At 46.7% G+C, this 16,698-nt stretch overlaps 1 pseudogene; it reads left to right on the top strand.

Annotated features, from left to right (window-relative positions):
• LOC101784909 overlaps positions 1–16,251 on the top strand; it is a 29,741-nt pseudogene extending 13,490 nt beyond the window's left edge.
• Positions 16,252–16,698: the final 447 nt, after the last annotated feature.

The raw sequence follows: 16,698 nt of genomic DNA, 5'->3' as shown, positions 1-16,698 counted from the left end.
GTTCGTCCGACCCCTCTTCGTTCGGTTCGTCCGACCCCTCTCCGTTCGGTTCGCCCGACCCCTGTCCTTTTCATTTCGCCCGACCCTTGTCCTTTTCGTTTCGCCCGACCCCTGTCTTTCCGTCTCGCCCGACCCCTGTCTTTTTTTCGGTTCGCCCGACCCTTGTTTCGGTTCGCCCGACCTTTTCCCGTTCGTCTCGCCCGACCCTGCCAAGTTCGCCGACCCTTTCTCCGCCTCGCCCGAGGGCTCGGTTGTAATTCTTTTTCTTTGACCCGAGGGTATCGGTGAAATGTTTTCGGGGATTCCTCTGTGTTGAGTCTGAGGACCTCGGTACAGTTTTCCTTAAACCTGAGGGTCAGACCCTAAGTTTTCCCCAATCCGACCCTCTCATCTTGCTCTCCACCAACAGAAGTTGAACTCCCCCACTTTTTTTTCTGTAGCTTTGCTACCAGTGTCCGTGTTAAAACATGAGAGTGTTGAAATAACCATCTAAAATGTTTAACCCCTGCATTGCATTTCCGTGTAGAGTTGAATCTCGCCGACGGGACGTACGAGCTTCATCCAGCACCAGAAGAAGACCCCGCCGAGGAACAGCTGCATCCCTGCGAAGGAGAGCCCGACCCAGCGCAAGACCCCGAGGACCCGCAAGCTTTTTCTGAAGGCAAGCCCCGGTGCATGAACTCCCTATTTTGCTTTCATGCCACTTATTGATTACTTGATTGCTTATTTACATTTCGAGGAGTTGTAATGGAACCTTAGATGTATAACTTAGTACCTTGTTTTTGAATACTAGTTTCTAAGGCCGAGTAGTTGCATTGCTTAATAGGTTTCGGTAAAAGTCGAGTGATCTCCTGTCACTCGCGAGTTATAGGAGTTGAATGTTTCAGATTTGTCGCAACTATAAGGACGATGGACGGGGTCAGGCTAGTGTTCGATGCTTGGTGGATTGCCCCGTCTGTCTAAATGAAAATGAACTAAGGTCGAAACATGTCAGCGTTTGTGATCAAGTGTTTGAAAGTAATAATCTCATACCTAGTATGGGATGGGGAAGCCTAGTACCTGATTGAACTGGGGCGTGGCATACCTTCCGGCTGTCCTTGGAACGTCGTTCCCATGGTGCATCATGTGGGTGCAAGTGCGGTCACAGTGCAGCAATAGGCCGGGACTGTGGAGCATTGCATGCCAAAGGAAGTTGGCCCTGGCACGTGCCTAAGGGATCGATGGGGACGGCTGACAAGTGAAGCGACCCTTCGTGGTGCGCGGATGTCGTGAGATTGGGTTTGCCATGCATGGTTAATAAATTCGAATCGATTCGTCTGCCTCTCACAGATTGGGACTACTTGATCGCTATTCTGCACTGAGTAAAGATGGAACATGATGATGATTTTAATCTTGATGTTTGTTAAGTAATTGCCTGGAAACCATGTTTGTTTAGTATAAGTTGCTAATTTAGAATGGATAAAGAACATAGAACATGAGCTAAAAGGTTGAAAGTAAGGACTGACTTTAGACGCTTTTGGCAAGAAAACCCCAGAGCAAGAAAGCCTTGCATGTCTAAGTCTCGGTCGTGTCTTTCCGATGGGTCAGTCTTGCTGAGTACTAGTTGCTCAGCCTTGTTGTGGCTAATCTTTTTCAGGTAATGTCAGTAGCTTGGGTGTTGGTACCACTTGGCCGACCCAGCTTCCTCCAGGCTGGACCGTCGAGTGGGATCCTTCCTCGGATGGCGAAGGAAGGAGTTTTTGATGTCATGATCGGCTCCGTCATGATATCTTGTATCGACGTTTAGCTTCCGCTAGTTTTAATTTGACCTCAAACCATGCAAAATTTCGGTTTGAATTTCCAAAAACTCTGATGTAATAAATTGTTGAACTATGTTGTCATGATGGAATGTTGTAATCTCTGTGCTACTCACCCTCGCATGAGCGATGCTTCTCGATCCTGTTTACGTGGTTTCTCGGAGGAAATCCGACGGTCGACCAAGTTGACTTGCTTAAAGTGCATAATCGCATGTCAGGCGACTTCAATGCATTTTAGTCAGGTTAATTTGGGCGGTTCCGCCACACACTCCCTATTGAACATCACTCTCTTAGTATTTGGTCCCCTATTGTGATTAACAAAAGTGAAACTGAGACCACCTCTCTGATGAGGACTATGTTGAACCAAGGCATCTCTATCTGTGGCTCTATTGAGTCTTACGAATGCTTGCGCCCGATGGAAAGGACATTTTTGGATTTCTTGTATCCTAAGTTCATATTCATCTTCTACTAACCCCACAATAGTGGCTTGAACCTCAGCGGATGGAATCTCACCAGGAGGAAAACCGGAGACAGTGACGATCGCCAAATCCTCATTTGCTGGCGCCGCCCTTGGAACCACCACCCTTGCAAATTTGGGTCTCCCCTAGACAATGACTCTTGCGAACCCAAGGAACATCAATGGCGTTGGGTCAACATTCAAAAAAGCCATGTCCTTTTCCGGATTCTCTCGCTCTCCGCGCTCGTCAATGGAGTGACTTGGGATTTCTTGCGAGTGGAACAGTGGCAGTGGGGAGAGGAAGGAAGACGAAGGGGTAGTGCCCTTTTGTGTACTAAGTAGTTCTAGTCCCAACGCTTGGAGAGAAGGGAACACTGGTAGGCTTTGAGTCAGCCCATTTGCCTTTTGTGAGGGGTTCCTAAACCAGTTTAGCCCAGCACCGTCTGGCCATAAAGTGGTTGAAATTTTTGAGGAGAAATTATTGCTCGGCGGCGTAGTAAATGCGTCTGCAAACCGTTTTAGATTTTGACACAAAGGGCATGTGTAAAGCTGATGACCCTTTTGATTACAGTGCCGGCAAACTAGCATCCATACGCCTGCATGCTTGGGGTAGTTTGCAGTTGGGGGTTTCCTGTGGTTGACTTGGCGGCCTGTAGCAACAGTACCGTGCTTGGTGAAAGACCGCCCAGAAGATCTTGGTGCAGGATTTCTCAGGAGGCCAGAAGTAGCCCGTTGGTCAAATTTGAAATCGTATGCCGGGTTTGAGGGGGCAGTCTGCTGAAGACCAAAATTCTCGAGGTGGAAAATCTATTGAAGTCTAAGGGTTGGGCTTCATTATTCTGATGACGCAGATGCTGCTTCCGTGTAGCATCAAAAGACCGGGAACCCAAAGGAATGGAATTAGCACCGGAAAGAGGCACTGATTGCCTTTTCACCACATCAGCGAATGAGCCGTTAATTTTTGAATAATCAGATTTCCTTCAAGCCCTGATGGTATTCTGGTCTCACGGTTATGTTATTAACCCCAGAAAGATGTGCAAAAGAAGACCTCACAGAGACATTGAAGAGGTTCTTGTTATTTTGAAATTAACCTTTTTCCAAGTGAATGAGGGCCCTGAACCTTCTTGGCAAGTTTTAGAGCTTTAGAAAAGACAATATCATTGAGCAGAAAGAAGGAAAGACCAAAAAGCTCACAGATTACTGAACTTTGATTGATAACCATGAAACCCACATTTCTAGAGCTTACAGAAAATTTAAAAATTTGATCATCAAGCTGCTCTACTAAGAAAAGGTGAGCTTTGCCCCCCAGACAAAAAGCAAACAAGTGTTAACCGATTCCTCCGAGAGCCTGAATCTATTTCCGCTAAAAGATACAAACAGGTGAAAACCCTGCCCTGCTGGTTTCCCATCAAAGTTCACTTGAGAGCCCAAAATGCTAAGAACTGATTGACTGAATGCTCAGAACGATGGAGCTTCCAACCGACGAGATGAGGCCATGAGGATGAATAACGCCAAAGAAACAAGCATTGAAGAGTCGAACATCTCAGGATGCTGAAGCTTCCAACCAACGTGATGAGGCCATAAAGGTTAAAAACACCAAAGGATCCCCATTGGAAGGATCCCGTGCTCAAGAGTGTAACCAGAGTTCAAGCACAGCTGGTTCTGGTGATGACGGTGATGTGGCGAAGAGCTTGTGGTAGCCGACAGGGCCGGAGTGACCTTCGTCGGGTGCTGTGGACGCTGGGACCGGGGTGGTCACCGGCGGGAAGAGCGCCCTCTCTCAGCTCTCCATGGAGGAATGGAGGCCCGCTGCACCCCTCTTCACTCTGATGATCCACGTTCCGGCCGCGACGTTCGGACGGTGTCGGCGGCCGGCGGGCACACTCTGGGTGAGGGCGTCCGGGTGGTGGCGGCGGCCGGCGGCCGAGCGCTAGGTGCGGCCGGACACTCTCCTCTTTGCCTCTCCGCTTCCTCGGACTCCGCAGTCCGGCCAAGTCACTTTCCCCTTCCCCTTGTTCTCATCGACGAAAGGCGCGTCACACCGCCATTCAAACGCCATTGGCGGACAGGCCGTTGGCCCCAGCTGCGCCCATACCCACGATGCCGCCGACGACGCCAAGACGAAGCGATCGTCTCGCAAGCAAACCTCTGAACCTCACAATCCGGCCATCGAAGAAGGGTGAGCTTCTCACCATGAAGAAGCTCGGCGTCATCAGCCAAGATGCTGATGCTGACTGCATCTCCTTGCAACAATTTGACAAATTTCTGTCCACCGCAATGCAGCCACAGCATTTTGCTGCTGTCAGGGATATCTTCCCCATGGCTAACGAGCTGTCTGACGCCCAACTATTGCAGATTGCGGCCCAGGCAGGATGGGTGAGCGCCTGAACGATGGGTGCTCCACTGCCGGTCGTCTCCACACGCTATGGAAGCTGCAAATGTCAACGTGCTGGTGTGGAACGATCGTGGCTTGAATGCTCGTTGTCGACGCGACGTCCTACGAGATGTGGTTGCCGAAGCTGGCGCCTCCATTGTGTGCGTCCAAGAGACGAAGTTAAATGTAATCTGTTAGATTGATCTCCTTCCCAATGGGCCCAAAGGCCCATAGGGACCTTGATCAGCGCCCTGATCGGGGGCGCTCACCCTAGCAATGGGTGGTGGGCCCCTGTCGCGCTGCGCTATATAAACAGGGTGGGGGACCCGGCTCGGCTCACGAGGTTCGCCGCTGCCAGCCGCCCCACCGACACACCTACCGATCTAGGTTTGCGCAGTAGCGGCGGGAAGCACCACCGCCACCTCACCGGCGACCGGACTCGGCACTGCGCGTCGCTGCCTTGCGCAGACTCCACCAACCGAACCCGCGATGGCCAGCAGCTCTGCTGCTCCCACCTCTAGGGGTGAAGGTACCCCTATCTCTCTCTCTCACTCTCGGCACACACACCAGGAACCCTATGACCCTCATGTTAGTCACGATCCCGACTAGATGTGCATCTAGAGATCCTAGGCAAGGCCCTAACAATGGTATCAGACACCTCACTAGAAGCTCTTCTAAATCGGGAAAAAGAAGTAGATAAGGAAAAAGAAAAGATCAGAAGGAAACAGAAAAATGAAACCCTAACCCTAACCCTAGATCTAAAGAAAGGAGGGACGCGGGGAGACTTACCTGCTGCCGTCCTCACCGTCGCACGTCCACCGACGGCGAGCGGCAAAGGCCGGCCGAGCCTCGGGCTCGCCGGGGAAAAGGTCCACCCGAACCGCCGGCGCATCCGCTCGGGGCTCGGGGGGGCACAATAACACCACCAAAGGACCGCTCGACGGCGGCGCGCCCAACCTCGTGGTGGACGCGCGCGCCAGCAAGGGGACCCGCGGTGGCGCCGGCCCTCCTCCGTGGTCACCATGGCCCTCTGGATCTCGATTTCTCGGGAGGCTCGGAGGGAGAATGGGGGGAGGCTAGAAAAGAAAGGGGAGGGGGCTGCCGCGGCCGTGCGCCGGCGGGGCCATCCCTCCACTGCCGCCGCCGGCCATCGCTGGGCGCGGGAGAGACGGCCCCGCCGCCGCCGACACGGCGGGCGCTCGCGGGGGAAAGAACCGAATGAGCTAGGGTTTTCCAGGGAGCTGGCCGTCGGCCGGTTTTGATCCGCCGCGATTGACGCCCGACCGTTGGATTTGGACGGGCGGTCGAGATCGTCCGGGCCAGATTCGGCCCAGGCGGGACGCGGCAGCAGGCCGCTTCGGCGGCCCAGGCCCAGGTTGCGGCCTGCTAACCGCAGCCGCGCGGGAGGCCAGCGCCGAGCCATTTTGGCGGGCCGTTTTTCGTGGGCCGCATTAGCGGGCCGACGGCGTCGCGAATACGGGCCGAGCGTGGGAACGGACTGTTGGCCGTTTTCGCGGCTGGGCCGAAATACGTGTTTTGCACAGTAACGTCTGATAATTAGTTTTTTCTATTTCCAGAAGCATTTACTTGATGTTTTTTTGCATAGTTTTAGTCTCTAATCTAATTTGAACCAATGGGATAATTTGTATTAGAGATTAATAAAGTTTGTACAGTGTTTTTGCTTCTGAAAATAGATTTATTTCACAGTTTCCGCTGCAAAAGTCATATTTATTGCTCCATTTAAATTTAAATTTGAACCAACGAGACAATTAAATTTTGTGAGAGCATGATAAAGTTAATTAGATCATGGTGCTGTTATTTTCTAACCAATGTTGTTAATAACTATATCATGATTTAAAAAGTTCTTTTGATGCTTTTATTTCTATTTCTGCCCAACGGTGATATAGTTTTAAATTGCATCAACAGTTGTATGTTTTTTTTTGACCAACGTTGGAAATAAATCATGCAATTGTTGTTATGATCTCACTTATGGATTGTAAATTTCAGGATCATTCAACTTAATGGCTTGTCTCAAAGAGATACCCATTCTGAAAGGCAACAACTATACAGAATGGAGGAAGAAGATTGAGTTCTCCTTCGTTTGTGGAGAAGTTGACTGGGTGCTGACCACACCGCGGCCACAAGCTCCACAGAAGCCAGTAAGGGCTGAAGGTGATGATGATGCTGCATGGCAGCAAAAGGAAAGGGACTATGATCCACTGGAGTTGGCATACACCCTTGAAAAAAATGATAGCCATGTGCGTGCAGGAAGAGGACAGACTTAGATCCTCATATGGTGGTTCATTGCACTATGTGAAGGATAACAAAAAAAAGATTGCTAACTCCTCTTTCAAGGCACGAGGAAAAGCTCCTATGCAGCAGAATCACCAAAAGCCTCTCACAGTAGACAAAGATCAATGTCTACACTGCAAGAAAAAGGGGCACTTCAAGAAAGACTGTCCCGACTGGTTAAAGTCAATAATGGCAAAAAGAGGTGAGAATACTATTTCTTTTGTAAATGAATCCTTGTATACACAGTATTCGAAATCTACTTGGTGGATTGACTCAGGTGCAACTGTTCATGTTGCAAATTCTTTACAGGGATTCCGTTCGACGAGGACTACGCAAAGAAGCAAAAGATGCGTTGAAGTCGCAAATGGAGTCCAAGTAGAAGTTGAAGCTGTTGGCGATGTCTCTCTAGAGCTAGTTGATGGTTTCATGCTTGTACTTAGAGATGTGCTTTATGTTCCTTCCTTACACAGAAACTTGATTAGTATTTCCCGTATGGACCATGATGGTTATGAATGTCATTTTGGAAATGGAAAGTGTGCCATTTGGTTCGATAATGCATGTGTTGGTGTTGCCATCCTTCACAATGAGTTGTATTTATTATCACTACGTGAAAAAGTAAATTCTGTGTGTGATGTGAATATGAATGTATCCTCGTCAGAGAAAGAAACAAAGAAAAGAAAGAGAACTCATGAAATATCATCGAAATTATGGCACTGTCGTTTAGGCCATATTTCGAGGGGGAGAATAGAAAGACTAGTCAAGAATGAAATTCTTCCTCAATTAGAGTTCTCAGACTTAGAACAATGTGTTGATTGCATTAAAGGAAAATTTGTAAACCAAATTAAAAAAGGCGCTAAACGTAGCACAGGAGTTTTAGAGATAATCCACACTGATATTTGTGGACCATTTCCTGTGAAAAGCGTGGATGGCTATGACTTGTTCATAACATTCACAGATGATTACTCCCGTTATGGTTACATTTATCCAATTAAAGAAAGATCAGAAGCGCTGGATAAATTTAAGATATTTAAAGCTGAAGTTGAAAATCAGCATAACAAAAGAATCAAAATAGTAAGATCCGACCGTGGGGGAGAGTACTATGGTCGACATACCCCATTTGGCCAAGTTCCTGGACCTTTTGCAAGGTTTTTGCAGGAAAATGGCATAGTAGCCCAGTATTCGATGCCGGGCGAGCCTCAGCAAAATGGAGTAGCTGAAAGGCGTAACCGTACACTGATGGATATGGTGCGCAGCATGATGAGTTATTCCACCTTACCATTGGGACTGTGGATGGAGGCGTTGAAGACCGCCATTCACATTCTAAATAGAGTGCCAAGTAAGTCGGTGCCCAAAACACCGTACGAACTATGGACAGGAAGAGTACCCTTACTAAACCACCTGCGTGTGTGGGGGAGCCCAGCTGAGGCCAAAGTATTTAACCCAAACATCGGGAAGCTAGATCCCAAAACAGTAAGTTGCCACTTCATTGGCTATCCGGAAAAATCAAAAGGTTTTCATTTCTACTGTCCAGACAGATATACAAAGTTTGTAGAAACAAGACAAGCGATTTTCTTAGAGGATGAAATAGTGAGGGGGAGCATGGTAGCTCGAGAGATTGATCTTGAGGAGAAGCGGGTGTGTGCACCTAATCCGATGATTCAGGAACCATACTTCTCACTACCTATTATTCCCGCACCGATAGTTCCTGAGGTCGTGGTGCAAGCACCCGCTACAGTCCCTGACATTGTGGTGCAGGCACCTGCTGTGATTCCACCCGTGGAAACGATGAGTGAAGTTTTGGAACCTGTCCTTCAGGAGCCAACTGAACCCACCATTACACACGAGGAAGAGTTGCAGCAGCCACCTCTGAATAGTGTGCCACAAACAGAGGCACAAAATGTGCTCGAAAGTGAGGGGCCTAGAAGGTCTCAAAGGGTCACAAAATCAGCTATCCCTGATTGCTATAAAGTTTATAATACAGAAGAAGTTCATATAGAAGGTGATCCCACTTCATATGAGGAAGCCATGAAAAGTGTTCACTCATCGAAGTGGCTAGAGGCCATGGAAGATGAGATGAAATCGATGAGTTCCAACAATGTTTGGGAACTTGAGGAGATTCCTAAAGGAGCCAAAACAGTAGGCTGTAAATGGGTCTACAAGACTAAACGTGACTCCAAAGGGAATATAGAAAGGTATAAGGCGAGACTTGTGGCAAAAGGCTTTACACAAAGAGAAGGAATAGATTACAATGAGACTTTTTCTCCTGTCTCATGTAAAGACTCCTTAAGAATCATAATGACACTGGTTGCACATTTTGACTTAGAGTTACATCAGATGGATGTAAAGACGGCATTTCTAAATGGGGATTTAGAAGAAAATATCTACATGAAACAACCAAAGGGTTTTATCATGGAAGACAAAGAGAATATGGGATGTCGTCTAAAAAAATCCATTTATGGATTAAAGCAAGCCTCTAGACAGTGGTATCTAAAGTTTAATGATATAATAAAAAAATTTGGGTTTCAAGAGAATATAGAGGACAATTGTGTCTATGCAAAGTTCAAAAATGGGAAATACATTTTCCTAATCCTGTATGTGGATGATATCTTACTTGCAAGCAGTGATATCAGTCTACTGCAAGAGACAAAGAAGTTCTTGTCCTCAAACTTCGATATGAAGGATCTTGGTGAAGCATCATATGTTTTGGGCATAGAAATTCACCGAGATAGATTGAATGGGGTCCTTGGATTATCACAAAAGGTATATTTAGAAAAGGTTCTAAAGAAGTATAATATGCATGCGAGTAAGGCCACACCTGCTCCCATAGTCAAGGGCGACAGTTTTGGAAATTTTCAATGTCCCAGGAACCAGTACGAGATCGATCAAATGAAAGCTCTTTTCTTGTTGCTGAGATGCTAGGAAGCGGCTTCTCCACTTTCGTCTCTCTGCCGGCCTCGGGCACCAGAGGGGGCATTCTGATCGCCTGCAAAAACCCGGACGCCGTGTGCACCTTGTTGCACGCGGGACGTTACTCCATCACTACCACAGTGACGGTAAACGGGCAGGACGCGCCTTGGAGTCTAACAGCGGTTTATGGTCCTCAGCCAGAAGCGGATAAGGTGGAGTTCTTGGACGAATTACGTTCTGTTCAGCAACTCGCCACGGCCTTGTGGGTTATCGCCGGCGACTTCAACCTCCTCCTGCGTGCGTCTGACAAGAACAGAAACAACATAAACCGGTGCAATCTAGGGAGGTTTCGGCGGTTCGTCGATGAACTGCAACTCAAAGATGTTTATTTGCATGGCCGCCGCTATACTTGGAGTAACGAACGAGAGGATCCAACAATGGCGCAACTGGACAGGGTGCTGGTCTCGATGGACTGGGATGCACGTTTTCCGTTTGCCTTCCTTCAGGCCCTCTCCTCTTATGCCTCCGACCACTGCCCCCAGCATCTCGCCACTAATGCTACGTTTACAGTGAAACACCATTTCCATTTTGAGCCTTGGTGGCCGAAACTGCCTGGCTACCAGGACATGGTCACCCGAGCTTGGTCTTCTCGCTGCGCCTCCTCGGATCTGTTTGTCTGCCTGGACCACAAGCTCAAGAATACGGCGAAAGAGCTTAAAAAATGGAGCAGTCGAAGTATTGGCCAAATCAGAACACAGCTCCTCGTAGCGAAGACTCTCATTCTCTGGCTGGATAAAGCACAAGAGCAAAGAATCCTTACTGCTGATGAAAGGGACCTCAGGAAACAGCAAAAGTGCAAATCACTTGGCCTGGCGTCCCTTGAGCGAACTATGGCGAGGCAGCATTCACGATTGCTGTTCCTACGGGAGGGGGATGCAAATACGAAGCTTTTTCATATGCACTCGAGCTACCGCATAAAAAAGAAGCACATTGCCAAACTAGAGCACGATGGTGCTGTCGCGCTCACCCAGGAAGACAAAGAGCAGCGCCTGTTCAATCACTTCAAGGCGATCATGGGGACGCCCTCAGCTAGAACAGAACACATTGATCTCCTGGCGCTGGACTTTCAGGCCTTCGAGCTTGGTCACCTGGATGCGCCTTTCTCCGAGCAAGAAATCTGGAACACGATCAGAAGTATGCCAAATGAACGAGCTCTCGGACCAGACGGCTTCACTGCAGAATTTTACAAAGCATCATGGCAAGTGATTAAAGGGGATGTGGTGGCAACATTCAACGCTTTCTATATAAATACGTGTGCTCAGTTCAGCCGGCTCAACAGCGCCCTGATAACACTTGTGCCCAAGAAACAAGATGCTGCCTCACCGAGAGATTACAGGCCGATAAGCCTCATACATAGCTTCGCCAAATTGGTGGCAAAGCTACTGTCTAATCAGCTAGCACCTAAGCTACATAAGCTGGTTGATGTCAATCAGAGTGCCTTCGTTAAAAACGCTCGATCCATGACAACTTTAAGTTTGTCGAATAGGCAGTGAAAGCTTTACATCGAAAGAGAAAGGCCTACTTGCTACTCAAGCTAGACATCTCCAAGGCATTTGATACGGTGTGCTGGCCATTCCTGTTGCAAGTGCTCCAAGCACAGGGTTTCGGGGATAAATGGCGTGACTGGGTGTCGGTACTCATCTCCACTGCCACCACTCGAGTTATTCTGAACGGCATACCAGGCAACATCATACACAATGCACAGGGTTTAAGGCAAGGGGACCCCTTATCCCCCATGCTATTCATTTTGCTGATGGAGGTGCTGCATCGCTTACTTAAGAAGGCTGCACAACAGGGGGTTTTGGCTCCCCGGCTGATCAGGGCATCCACCATCAGTGCTCTCTGTACGCCTACGACGTGGTCATCTTCTCAACACCAAACGTACAGGACGTCATCACAATAAAGCAGGTGCTTGACTTCTTTGGAAATGCCTCAGGTCTGAAAACGAACCTACAAAAAAGCTTAATTGCACCGATCTCCTGCTCACAAGAACAGATCGACAGGATCAGAAATTTTTTCCCTGCAGAGCTAACTGAGTTCCCAATCCAATATCTGGGACTGCCGCTAGCAGTGGGCAGGTTGAGGAAGGTGCATTTCCAACCACTTATCGACAAGATATCCAACACTATCCCAACATGGAAAGCACAGCTCATGAAAAAGGCGGGGAGGTTGATAGTCGTTAAATCAGTGATGAGCTCCATATGCACTCACAGCCTGATCTCCCTGAAGGTGCCTGATTGGGTTTTGCAAGAAATAGACAAGCGAAGGAAAGGCTTTCTATTGGCAGAAAAGGCGAAAGCTCAGGGGGGACAATGCTTGGTTGCCTGGTCAGTTGCTTGCAGGCCATTTGAGTTTGGCGGTTTAGGAATTTCAGACCTTCGCACTGCATCTTTTGCTCTCAGATTGAGGTGGATGTGGCTGAAGAGAACAGATGGACAGAGACCCTGGAAACATTTGTCAAACGACTTTGAGAGGGACAGCAACCTCCTAATTATCTTCCAGGCATCGATTCAGGTTCAATTAGGCGATGGAAATCTGGCCTTGTTCTGGACTGATAATTGGCTCGGGCAATGATCCCCTTTATACTAGCTCCTGAACTTTGCCACATGATCAAGTCTAAGATCAAACGTACATGGATAGCGGCCGACCTGAATGGCAAGAGATGGATAAGGGACATTGTCGGACATGCTACAGTACAAGAGTTGTCCCAATATGTTCAGCTTTGGCATGTAGTTTCTGATGTCGAGCTACGCGTCGGAGTTGAAGACAAGGTCTCCTGGAGGTGGGAAAGTTCTGGGATTTACTCAGCACGCTTGGCATATAGAGCCTTCTTCCTCAGCTCGACGACATTCCCAGCAACTAAAGCTCTGTGGCGCGCATGGGCTCCCCTGAAAGTCAAGTTCTTTGCTTGGTTAGCACTGTGAGAACGCCTGTGGATGGCTGCACGTCGCAAGCGTCACAGGATCTAGAATAGCGACGATTGTGCACTTTGTAGCTAGGAGCCTGAAACGGCAGAACACCTCCTTGCACGATGTACCTACACTCAGCAGGTGTGGTTGGCCGTCAGCCAAATAATCGGCATTCAGAATGTCCCACCAGCTCTGAATGATTCTCTGATGGAATGGTGGATACAGAAGCGAAACAGACTCAATGCCATCAAGACAAGAGGCCTCGATTCAACGTTCATGTTGGTCTCTTGGAAGATTTGGAAGGAAAGGAACGATCGAGTCTTCGCAAGGGTGACGGAAAAAACCCCAGCGCAGCTAATCGAGGCGATAACTGAAAAAGCCCTTCTCTGGTGTGCAGCAGGGGCGCGTTGCCTCGCAGCTCTTGGGTGGCATGTTGCTGCTACTAGTTAGGAGACTATTCTCCAGGATTTTCTTTCCTAGGGTGCTCGAATTTTGTATCGTGTGCGTGCGCCCGGTTGGCCCACGTTGTAAAAAAAGTTTTCATTCTCTTCTTGATGGAATGATATGCAGCTCTCCTGCGTATTCTAGAAAAAAATATCTGTAGGTATTTGTGGCGACCACGCCCAGGCATGTTTTTCATTAAGACGTGGGACATATATGTAGGTATGAATTAGGATTGTATAGAATTCGCTTGTGCAGTAATGTAGTTTTCTGTATTTTTCACTTGTAGCTAGGGAAGTTGGGATGCTTCCGTAGGTCTTTTCTGTCCCATCCTATGTCCTCTGTTTTGAAATCCGAATCTGTTCAATTAAGGGGTGTTTGGGAGGAGGGGGCTAAATTTTAGCCCCCGTCACATCGAATGTTTGGACACTAATTAGGAGTATTAAACCTAGACTAATTACAAAACTAATTACACAACCTCTAGGCTAAATCGCGAGACGAATCTATTAAGCCTATTAGTCCATGATTTGACAATGTGGTGCTACAGTAACCATTCTCTAGTGATGGATTAATTAGGCTTAATAGATTCGTCTCGCGATTTAGCCTAGGGGTTCTGCAATTAGTTTTATAATTAGCTTATGTTTAGTCCTTCTAATTAGTATCCGAACATCCAATGTGACAGGACTAAAGTTTAGCCCTTGGTATCCAAACGCCCCGAGTTTTGTGGCGACCCAATGATCCAGAGAATCAGAGAAAGCAAAAATCGCATCCCTACTCATAGCTTACTTTTCACTGCAGTTGGGGCAGACCATACTTGACAAGGGATTTCTTCACCTCTTGGGAGAAAAGATGGGGGGGAATGTGATGCTTATTGTTGCTGAAAAGATGATAAACTAATTGTTGGAGCTCTTAACCTTATTGGAGGTGATACACTGTTTGACCGGTTATGGGGATGCCTGCCAGATGCTTACTTTCCCAATTTGCATTTTGATGCTTGCTATTATCAGGTAATTTGCCCATGTTTTAGAACCATATGTTTGGAACAATGTCATTATATGGTTTGCTTATAGAATAGTGATATTGTCCAGGCGATTGAAGCAGCCATAGAGTTAAACCTGAGTAAGGCAGAGGTAGGTGCTCAGGGAGAGCACAAGATCCAGCGTGGTTACCTCCGAATGACAACTTACAGCTGCCACTACTTTTCAGATCCTGGTTTTGCGGCAGCTATTGGAAATTTTCTTACACATGAGACCGCTCAGGTATTTTCATGTCGATATTTTGAACCATTTTCTCGCCAAAACTATGTGATATCAACCTTGCTGTCTTTGTTGTACTCACTTCTATGTGTGCTGAAAATAATCTTTTGTGGACGCATATACAACTCTTTCATCTGAGTGCATAGTATATGTAGTTAATCAGTGTAGTTTTGCCATCCACATCCAATGCCAAACTCACCCTAGATTGAGTACCACATCTGGCACCCTTAAATCTGAAACTTGTCCTGCTTTAGTTTCAATATTTTCCGCTACATTGGCCTCACATTCTTATGGGCCGATCGGGTGCTCTAGTGTACATCATCATCCCCAATTGTTGATATACACACACAAAAAAAGAAATTATTACCTCAGCAGTACCACTTTTTGGAGCTAATGCTACTTTATGTTAGCCGGTGCTGAGTGTGACTAAGATTAGGACATCTTAGTAAACACGCATTGACTTTAGCAGTAGTTTGTTATTACCATATATTAATGCATAAGGCATGATATCTTATTTTACCTTTTTCTAGCTTACTGTTGATAAGTTCTATTTTTCCCCCCAGTGGTGAGTAATTGCTGACATTACCAGTGTGGTGTTTATTTTATATCAGACTCTCCTTTTCTTAAAATACTTAAGGAAATGCAGTTTATTATGATGGACAGTTTGCATACCTTTCTGCCTTTTCCTGAAACTCCCAACTAATATTCTTGGTGTTAATAATACCAGGTTAAGCATGTTATTAAGATCCTTCATGATTCCGGTCCATACAAGGAAGACACACTGAAAGAGTGCTGCTCAACAAGACAACGACCTGTAGAACACAGAAGGGGCTTACTCTTTGCATACTGTTTTATAGAATTAGCATCTTTTATGTAGCAACAGGAATACGTGTAATCCCATTAAGTATACCAAATTATGAATCCCACATTTGTACACTGCTAGGAATGTAAGTATTTAACATGTAAATCCAAAAGGCACGAAAGGTCAACATCTAGACCCAAACATTCTGCGATATTGTGCATCTCTGCGTCAGAAATGCTTTCTGGGCGCTATTACATCAGCCTTACAGGAACCTACCCGTTGAGTTGGGAGCTATAGCTATACTTGTTTCTACTTTTCCCAACATTAGGATCTGATGCTTCGTGTATATTGCGCTCTTTCTAATGGGATCTTCCCCATCAGGAGGATCATCTGAACTATTAGTAGGAAATAGGTGAGCAGTTCGCATCATCCAAGAGGATATGCAGGAAAGAAAGGTTCAACGTCGCATCAGCATATCAGACAAGATCCAAGCCCAAAAGGACGTCAGATATAACGCACTTACTTTATAATACTAAGTTATTAAATGGAAGTCATTTTGTTTTGTCAAAACTTCTCTGACTTTGATTAAATTCATAGAAAAATACATAAATATCTACAACTGTCATTTAATCATGATACGTTAGTATCCTAAATTTCATAGTACCACGCTAGTAGGCTCAGCATATTAAAAAGAAATAAATGTTTAAAAGTCTTTTAAAATTGCTATAGTACATTAAAAAACCGAAGCCACAAAACTAGGATAAACTATTAGAAATGTTTGAACCAGCAGGCGTAAAATAATGCGCTATATCAGTTCAGAAATCATTGCCGGGTGAAGTAACGCTACATCTGGCATCGTTAAATGTGAAAGGGCGCCCAATGTGAATCTTGTTCTGATAGTACTTCACGTTATGATTGGCTAATGCGTCTCTGCTGTGCAGATTGAGTGCTCTATGATGGCTATTGCGTCTATGCTGTGCAGATTGAGACCCCGTTTGGTTCCCGCTGCTTATTTTTAGCACATGTCACATCGAATGTTTAGATACTAATTAGGAGTATTAAACATAGACTATTTACAAAAATCCATTACACAGATGGAGGCTAAATGGCGAGACGAATCTATGATGAATTAATTAGGCTCAATAGATTCATCTCGCCGTTTAGCCTCCATCTATGCAATTAGTTTTATAATTAAAACATATTTAATCCTCCTAATTAATTTCCGAATATTCGATGTGACACAGACTGAACTTTAGCTCGAGGAATCACGGGGTGCTCTTGTGTGTGTTTGGTTCGCCTTTGATTTCTAGCCTGGCTAGCTTTTTAAGCTTGGGCATGTCTAGCCTGCTTAGCCCAAGCCAATAGGCCATTGTTTGGTTGGAGTGATTGCCCAAGCCTGAATAA

The sequence above is a fragment of the Setaria italica genome, chromosome VI (genome assembly GCF_000263155.2).
Source record: "Setaria italica strain Yugu1 chromosome VI, Setaria_italica_v2.0, whole genome shotgun sequence".
In the NCBI taxonomy this organism is placed as follows: Eukaryota; Viridiplantae; Streptophyta; class Magnoliopsida; order Poales; family Poaceae; genus Setaria; species Setaria italica.
The sequence above is the reverse complement of the archived record's forward strand: the minus strand, read 5'-3'. Positions and strand labels throughout refer to the sequence as shown.